This window comes from Tachysurus fulvidraco, chromosome 16 (genome assembly GCF_022655615.1).
Source record: "Tachysurus fulvidraco isolate hzauxx_2018 chromosome 16, HZAU_PFXX_2.0, whole genome shotgun sequence".
NCBI lineage: Eukaryota > Metazoa > Chordata > Actinopteri > Siluriformes > Bagridae > Tachysurus > Tachysurus fulvidraco.
Window position 1 is genome coordinate 18,619,926 of NC_062533.1, and position 10,245 is coordinate 18,630,170.

A 10,245-nucleotide genomic window follows, 5' to 3' on the forward strand; every position below is an offset into this window, starting at 1 on the left:
TTTAAATTGAAGGTTCTCGGATTGTCAGAATCTCTCTCTAACATTAGTGTCTAGTACTGTTTGATATATTCTACTGTACCTTAATTCTCATGCTTGTTTGACTACAAATATGTGCCTTAAACCCATCTCTGTACTCAATACCTACTCTCGCAGACGCTCTCATCTACAGAGCAGAGGTCACAATCCCAGTAACCTCATCTACCCTCCTCTGTTGTGTAAGTCTCAAACAGTGGTGGTAGGTGGGCTCTGGAATTGTCAGTCTGCTGTAAAGAAAGCTGATTTTATCTCTGCTTTAACTTCCCATTACTCCTTTGATTTTCTTGCTCTAACAGAAACCTTGATATCCCCACAGAACACTGCTACACCAGCTGCTTTATCCTCTGCCTATGCTTTCTCTCACTCACCACGAGAAACAGGCAGGGGTGGTGGTACAGGTTTATTGTTGTCAAAGAAATGGCGCTTTACACCTCTCCTCTTCTCTCATTTAACCATCTCTTCTTTTGAATTCCATGCCATTTCAGTTACCTCTCCTATCAACCTTGTTATCATTGTTGTCTACTGCCCTCCTGGTCCCCTAGGAGACTTCCTGGAAGAAATGGACTCACTGCTTAATGCTTTCCCTTCCGATAGCTCCCCCCTGACAGTGCTTGGTGACTTCAACCTCCTTTCTGACAAGCTACATTCTTCTTCCCTCCTGTCTCTTCTCGAATAATTCACCCTCACACTCAACAGCTACATCCCCACACACAAAGGAGGCAATGTCCTGGACCTGGTTTTCACCCGTCCTTCTCCAGCTACAGACGTGACTGCTACCCCACTCCACGTCTCTGATCATCACCTGGTATCCTTCACCATCACTCTACCTATCCTAACTAAAACTACCTCTCACCCTCTCGCTCTTACTCACCGCAACCTTCACTCTGTCTCCCCTTCATCTGTAGCTTCTGGCACTCTTTCTTCCCTTCCTGATCCTGAGTCTTTTTCCTCACTACCCTTGGACTCAGCCATAGATACTTTCCTCTCATCTCTTTCCTCAACTATGGACTTCCTCTGCCCTATGTTCACTAAACCCAAGAAAACTTGTTCTGCTCCTTGGCTTTCAGATGTGCTGCGCAACAATCGAAGAGAAAGTGGAAGAAATCACAACTTGATGCAGATCTTGATTTTTACAGAACACTTCTTGTCAAGTTCTCCTCAGATGTGACTTCTGCCAAGACTTCCTTCTACAAGGAAAAGCTTGAATCTTCCTCACATGACCCTCAGAAATTCCACAACATCATCTCTTCTTTGCTCAACCCCCCGGCTCCACCTTCTTCATCCTCCCTGACTGCAGAAGACTTTGCTTCTTTCTACCAGGAGAAGATTGAGGAAATCTGCTGGACCTTCACTTCAGCCCCGACTGCACTTACATCTCAGAGTATGCATTCCATTACACCTTCGTTGTCACATTTCTCAACTGTGGCAGCAGAAGAGATTTTACAACTCATCCAGTCCTGCAATCCTATCACCTGCCCATTGGATCCGCTCCCTACCACTTTGCTCCAGACAATCTTGCAAGAACTTTTGCCCTTCATTTCCACTATCATCAATAGATCCATAGCATCTGGTCAGGTACCAACTACTTTCAAGAGAGCAAGGTTTATTCCCATCCTAAAGAAACCTGCTCTGGATCCATCAGACATCAGTAACTACAGACCGGTATCACTTCTCTCATTTCTTTCAAAAATTCTTGAACGCATTGTCTATAATCAACTGTCTGTCTATCTCTCACAGAACAACCTCCAAGACCCCAACCAGTCTGGCTTTAAAGCAGCTCACTCTACAGAGACAGCCCTTTTGGATGTCTCTGAGAAACTACATGCTGCTAGATCAGCCAAACTCTCATCCGTCCTTATCCTCCTTGACCTTTCAGCAGCGTTTGATACAGTCAACCACAAGACTCTCTTATCCTCCCTCAAGAGTCTTGGGATTTGCGGATCAGCTTGGGAATGGTTTGCTTCCTACCTGGAAGGACGCTCATATCAGGTAACATAGAGGGGAGTGACATCTGCTCCATGCAGACTCTCCACTGGTGTCCCACAGGGCTCAGTACTTGGTCCTCTTCTTTTCTCCCTGTATACTCACTCTCTTGGTGAAGTTATCTCATCACATGGGGTCTCTTACCACTGCTATGCTGATGATACACAACTTATCTTCTCTTTCCCATCCTCAGATGCCACGGCTTCTGACCGGATCTCAGCATGTCTGGCAGAAATTTCATCATGGATGACTGCTCATCAGTTAAAGCTCAATCCTAGCAAAACTGAACTGCTGTTCATCCCAGGTGATTCATCCCCAGGTCACGATCTTGCTATATCCTTGCACAACGATGTGCCCCCCCTTCAGCCACAGCTCACAACCTTGGGGTAACCATGGACAATCAACTGTCCTTTTCCTCTCATGTTGCTAATGTGACTCGCTCATGTTGGTTTCTTCTCTACAACATTAGAAGGATTCGGCCATTTTTGTCCACACAGACTGCTCAGGTACTTGTTCAGTCTCTTGTCATTTCTAGACTGGATTACTGCAATGCACTGCTGGCAGGTCTACCTATGAACGCAATCCGTCCTCTGCAAATGATCCAAAATGCAGCTGCCCGCTTGTTTTCAACCTGCCAAAGTTCTCGCATACCACCCCGCTGCTGCGATCCCTCCACTGGCTTCCGGTAGCTGCACGCATACGATTCAAAACACTAATGCTGGCCTACAAAGCCAAAAATGGACCAGCTCCCTCTTACCTAAAAGCCCTCATCATTCCTCGCACTGCACCCCGTAACCTCCAATCTACCAACACTGCTCGACTTGTTCCACCATCTCTCAGGGTAAGAGGCAAGTATACTACTAGACTCTTCTCTGTTCTGGCACCAAGGTGGTGGAATGAACTTCCCCTAGAGGTCCGGACAGCTGAGTCACTGGCTGTTTTCAAGCGGCGTTTGAAGACCTACTTATTCAGGAAACACTTCAACTAGCACTTCTTTCCTTATCTTTTGAATATAAAAAAAAAAAACCTTTGACACTTTTTCATTGTAACTTTGAACAAATGTTTTAAACTCATGGTATCTTAAATATGTAACCTAGTGAACGAGCATTAATGTATTCAATGTTAGAGATCTAAGCACTTATGTACGTCGCTCTGGATAAGGGTGTGTGTGTGTGTGTGTGTGTGTGTGTGTGTGTGTGTGTGTGTGTGTGTGTGTGTGTGTGTGTGTGTGTGAGACAAAATGATGACTCTGTTATTCTCTCCTGTGAAAGACAGAGCAGAGGTACATACACCACGGATCCTGAACCTCAGCATGGTTCATGTTCACACACAACATGCCATCAGACTCCACTGAACACATAAGACTTGTAGAGACTAGAAATACTTCACCATGTCTTCACACTCATCACACTCATCACACACGACCTGCAAATCTCTCAATATTTATTACCTCACTGTACGTATCTGAGTCAAATTATCTGCTTAGTGTAGAAAAGACAAAACTGTACAAGTGCGTGATAAATAATTAGAGGAATAATTTGCATATTATTTGCATATATTGTTATAAAATCTATTGAAAAAGGTCTGGTTTCATTTCAGTCCAAGTAAAGTTTCAACACCATATAATAACATGGCAGACATTTATGTCTTCTTCTTCTTCTTCTTCTTCTTCTTCTTCTTCTTCTTCTTCTTCTTCTTCTTCTTCATTTTCCTCTTCTTCCTTTTCTTCTTCTTCTTCTTCTTCTTCTTCTTCTTCTTCTTCTTCTTCTTCTTCTTCTTCTTCTGATTTTACTTATTAAGATTGGATCAGATTCTTTGCTTTTCTTTTTTTACTGTAAGGTTTGTCTGGTTTACAGATTGGATATTTTAATGTATTACTGTATACATTGTCCATATAAATATATATATATATACACAATTAGCTGGTGGGTCTTTAACATGAAGCTACCTGAAGAACCCTGTTTTCTACTTAATGTCTCGAAATGTTTCCAAGATTCAGGCTGCGTCTCAGGCCGCGCTCTGGCTCCCTAGGTAGTGAACGAGTGTGTAGTGTAGAGGAGTTGTGTAAAGGAGTTGTGGCTCTGGTATGGACTCAGACTCACCACACACTGAGACACTGATCACTCCAAGTCCTCATCAGTCAGTGTACAAACCCAAATATATCAAATCTTTTAGTTTCCTATACCTCTTAGAAATGTCTTCACTTCATCACACACTTTTCTCTCATGCTACTTCGAGCAGGATCGTAGGCTCGCTAGTGGACTTTTTAAACTCGTTCCACACTTCAAAACAACCTCAAATAAAGTCCACGATAAAAAAGTCTTTTTGTGACCAACTGAGACACGACGTAAACTGGCCGATGCCCTGATCAGGGCCCTGACCAGTGAACTATAGAGTGGATTGAGAAGCAGTCTTGCTCTTTTAGCTCCTGGACGGAGTGCCAACCCATCGCAGGGCACACACACACACACTTTCATTCACTCACACACTCACACACTACGGACAATTTTTTATAGAGATGCCAATCAACCTACCATGCATGTCTTTGGACCGGGAAAGGAAACCGGAGTACCCGGAGGAAACCCCCAAGGCACGGGGAGAACATGCAATCTCCATACACACAAGGTAAAGGTGGGAATCTAACCCCCAACCTTGGAGGTGTGAGGCGAACGTGATAACCACTAAGCCACCGTGACCCCCTAAAATAAACCATTTCTGGTTTAATTAAAATACAGAAAATTTTATATTTTAAGGTTAAATAAGTTTTGTGATACACATCAACACATGAGCCAACAATGTATTTATTAAAAGCAGGGAAACAAGTAAACACAACAGAGTTTGTTTTAATAAAATGTAAATCTGTAGAAATGAACTGAAAACAGACATACACACACACACACACACACACACACACACACACACACACACACACACACACACACACACACACACACACACACGCACACAAACACACACACCCCTAATATGTGAGCGTGTCTCTATCAGATTTATTTATATATTATTACTCAAGCTCCATCATCTGGCTGAAATTCTCTCTCTCTCTCTCTCTCTCTCTCTCTCTCTCTCTCTCTCTCTCTCTCTCTCTCTCTCTCTCTCTCTCTCTCTCTCTCTCTCTCTCTCTCACACACACACACACACACACACACACACACACACAGATAATGATTCAAAAATGATGGTGAATGATATGAGGTCAGAATTGTTTCGTTATTCTGAATAAATACACTATGATCCACAAATAAATATAAAGAGTTTCACAAATATTTTTACAAATTTCACAAAAAGAAATGAATTTCACAAATAAATAAAATGGGATTTGCAAAAAAAAAAAAAAAATTATAAATTGTATTTATTTGCGAATTGCTTCCTGCTCATTTGTGAATCACTGCACGCATTTGTGAATCGCTACCATTGAAATTGGTAAAGCTACAGTTGATCTCCCATTCAATGGCCTCATCAAGGTTACCTGCTATAATGGCAGCGTGCTGGAGTTTAAAGGCAGTGGAACCTACAAGGGTGTCGCTTACTCTGATGGAAACGTGGTTGTCAATTAATCAAACAAACCTCTTGGTGAAGGTTTGAGTTAAATTCTCAATTCTGGCTATAAATAATATTATGCTTTGTGTATGGGCTTAATAAAATCCCAAGAGTCTAAGCTTTCAAACAATATAACATTTAACCGTGTATTTAATGCTTAAAACGAGTTGGTGGCGTGTCTTGGACAGCACGGCGGTCACATATGTTGTTTCTCGGCGGTCACATATGTTGTTGTTCTGCCATTTGTATAACTTTTTGTTGTTTTAAACTGTCAGTGTAGTTTTTAGAATTTTTTATTTCACTTTAAACTAATGTCCTTTTAAGAGCAGCAACGGCTCTTTTAAGAGCCACCCATTAAATTAAGCGCATTTTTTCTTTGTCTCCTCACATAAACTTATTTTTAAAAAACTTAAATTTTTAAACATATGACACGTATATCACAAAGAATGATAAGAATGACTGTAGTATAATAAAGCTTGGGTATTGTTAGATGCGCCATTCTGCACATTAGTGAATTAATACATAAAACCGCAAAGGCTTTCTCATGTTCCTGGATGGCTTAGTGGATAGTGAATCTGTTTAGCATGCAGAGATTCGGGGTTCGAATCCACCTTTGGACAGTTTAAATTTTTTCTAAAACTTTATAATAAAGTTTCCTTAGTTGACATTAGTTACCACATTACTTAACATGAACTAATAATGAACTGCACTTCTACAGCATTTATTAATTTTGTTCATGTTAATTTCAACATTTACTAATACATTATTAACACCATGTTAACATTACTTAATATACTGTGAACTAACATGAACAAAGAATAAACTGTATTTTAACAAAGATTACTAAATACAATAATTTATTGCTCATGGTTATTAATTTTAGTTAATACATTAGATTTGAACTAATGATCCTTATTGTAACATGATTATATTTTTTCCCAGTAAAATCACTGATTGATGCTTTAGTTCAAGATCTTCATGGCGCTTGTTTCAGGAAAAGATAAATGGATTTTCAGGTGTGCTCTTTTGTTGCAGGTGAGAAACTAGTCTGCAAATATAACCATAGTAACAGTTTTGCAGCCATACCCTAGCAACCATGTAGTGCACCTTACGAACCATATTGCAATATAAAGAAGCCATATCTCAGTTACACAACATAAAACACTCAGCACGATGAGGGGAACTGATGTCACGTTTAGCCCCGCCCCCAAAATAAGCGGAATCAAAAATTTAGCACAACATGGACATGTCACATATCAAAACACTCAGCACGATGAAGGGAACTGACGTCACGTGCAAGCACATTCACATTTTCTTTAGGAAATGTACCGCTCTAGTTTTCAATGCTACTATCTCACTTAAGTAATTACAAAAGCCAATCTGCACCAGCAAAAAATATGGGTCAGGCAACCACCTGAACACCAGCAAATCCTGTATGGCTCTCCTGGTATTTTCTGCTGTCAACAATAAGTCCTAATTAAAAGGTTCAGTTCTGGAGGTAACAAACAGAAAAAGTCAAGCTTCCAAAAATCTTGAAAACTTACTTAGTTCTTTGTTTCTGTAGGTTCAAAACCATCACTTGAGTCACCTGCAGAAACTTACAGCACATCACAATGCTTGTGAAGAACGATACATGAAGGCGTACACAAAATCTATAAATGAAGAACGGGAGAAGACTTTATTTTTATATCAGCCCATGAAAGTGGAGGTTAGTGTTTTTTTGTATGGCTTTGTCAGTCTAAGGTTTGTGTCATTTTTCAACATCACATCAAGCTTGTGTTTTTCAGTCAGCACGCTAGTCAGCAGTTATCCCACAAATTGGTAATGCAGTAGAAGCTCTGGGTTAGATTTAACCCCAGGTCATAGCTCATTATGGACCCTAGACAGTGAGCTACAGGACTCCCCATAATATCCTTCCAGATGATCTACTACAGTTTAAATAAAAATGATAGGGATTTCTGGTGGCAGTCTGCCTTTCCCAATGTTGATGAGATCTGCTATGCTGTACAGTGAAACAGTACACCTGATTTATTGTTTCTTTTTTTGTAGTTAAAAATGTGACTTTGAATGCATTTTCCTGATTATTTTTCAGGAAGTACAACAGTCCTCTGATGAGACTGATGATACCATGATCATTGACCTCACACCAGCCCGGGACCCGTACCCAAGTGTACCTGAGCTTAGAAGAACCGACAGTGTAATTTAATTTAATCTTTACTTGTTAATATGAACAATATTCCAATTAAGACAAAAGTAATTGAGCCATTGTACTGCAGTACATTTTCAGATCTGCCAAACTTCTGAAACATTTCTGAAAACCACATTGCACCCCTTCACATTGTGTATCACTCCTCTCTGCCTTTACTCGTTTCTCATGAATGTTTCACTTTGGACAGGAATTTACAGGTTTAATATTTCGTTTGTTTCGGCATTTTGGATCAAGACTTCTGAGTTCTAACTCTAAGCTTTTATTCATAGCTGAATAGGAAAATGCTTGGATATGCAACAGAAGAATCTCAGTCAAGTTCAGAGTTCAGTGAGGATGAGTACATACCAAAGACAGGAGAGTCAGACGGTAGCAGTTCCGCAGAGGAAGAGAGTTTAGCGAAAAAAATTAAAAAAGAGCATAAGAAAAAAAGAGATGAGTCAAAAACATCAAAATCCCAACAATGTAAAAGAAAGCGTGTGACATGTTCTAGTTCATTGGTGAGCAGTGGAACAAAAGAATCCTCTTCTTTGAACACAACTGACACTGGACATCTGACAAAGATGACAGCGGAGAATCATCTTCACCTGTTAATTTAAATGCTCAGGTCATGATGCTGAAGAAGAAAACGGATGGCAGCAGGCTGTACAGCAAAAAGTTCTACTGCTTGTTCTGCACTAAACCATTCAGTAAAATGATGCGTCACTTAGAATTAAAGCACAGAGATAAGCCAGAGGTGGCAAGAGCTGTTGTGTTTCCGAAAGGTTCTAAAGAGCGACGATTACAGCTGAGTTTACTGAGAAATAAATGGAACCATTGCCATAATACTCAGGTGCTTAAAGAAGGGAAAGGAATGGTGATACCTCAACAGCAATCCATTTCACCAGTAACAGCATATTATTATTTGCATTGTGTGAACTGTGAGGCTGTAAGAAGATCTTTATGGAGGCACATGAGATGCCAGAGATGCCAGCTAAACCAGAAAGTCAAAGGAATGAAGTCAGGGAAAAATAGAGTTCAAGCCCTTTGTATGTATAATGAACCAGTTCCAGAGAATGTGAATGCACGATTTTGGAGAATGCTACTGGGCATGCATGACTATGAGATAACACATGTTGTCCGGAAAGAGGAAGTCATATTGAAATTAGGGCAACATCTGTTTAATAAGCATGGCCATGATGTCACAAAACACAAATATATCAGGTGAAAATTGCGAGAGACAGGGCGTCTAGTCATCGAAGGGAAAAAAAAACAGCAAGTTGAAGGAGGTATGAGATTTCTTCATCCCAGCTAATTTCCCTCATGTCATTAAAGCAGTTCACAGTGTGGCTGGCTTGAATGAGGAGACAAGCACTTACAAAACACCATCTTTAGTACTGAAGCTTGGGCAGAACCTCAAGAGGATGGCAAACATTGTTGAATGTGAGGCGATAATGTCAGGTGATAAGAACACCATTAGAAATGTGCAAGCCTTCAAACAAATCTGTGAAACTAAATAGAGTGAGTGTGTCTCATCCCTGGCCATCCGGAATTTGAGCGAGGCAAAGTGGAACTCTCCACAACTTCTTCCTTTTGCTGAAGATGTGAAAAAAATGCATCAGTATCTTGACAGACAGCGTAACGAGAGCCAAACTACTTGAAAAAGAACCAAGTAACAAGCACTGGGCAGAAGTTGCAAAAGTGACACTCTGTCAGGTGATTCTGTTTAGTCGTAGAAGGGAAGGAGAGGTATCTAAGCTGACCCTTACTGCCTTTACATTGAGGGACACCTCACTGACTCATCCAGATATAGAACTCGCTCTGACAGATCTTGAAAAGAACCTGTGTAAGCACTTCCAGAGAATTGAGATAAAAGGCAAACATGGACGAAAAGTCGCCGTTCTTTCACCCCTGATATGGTGACCTCAATGGAGTTACTTGTAAAGACTCGCAGTAACTGTGATGTGCCTGATGAGAACGTGTTCATGTTTGGACGACCACAAGCACTGAGTCACTTCAGAGGATCAGACATTATTCGTCAGATTGCTCGAAGCTGTGGAGCAGAACACCTTGAAGCGTTATCCTCCACTAGACTGAGAAAGCACATGGCCACTATGTCCAAGGTCCTTAATTTGAAAGACACTGAAATGGATGACCTTGCTGACTTTCTAGGACATGACATCAGGGTGCATCGGCAGTACTACAGGCTACCTGAAGGTACAATGCAGCTGGCGAAGATTCTTCTAGCCATGGAGAGAGGACAATTATCTCAATTCAAAGGAAGGAATCTAGATGAGATCCAGATTGATCCACAAGGTAAAACAGGCCTGAGTAAATTAAGATGTTTTAAATTCCATGTTATAGTTAACACAAACACCATCATTGGTTATAGATTATTTGATGAATGTAGCAGTTTAAAAAATATTTCTCCACTTATTTAACTATAATCATTTTCTCTGTGCTTGCTGTGTTTACTAGAAAGA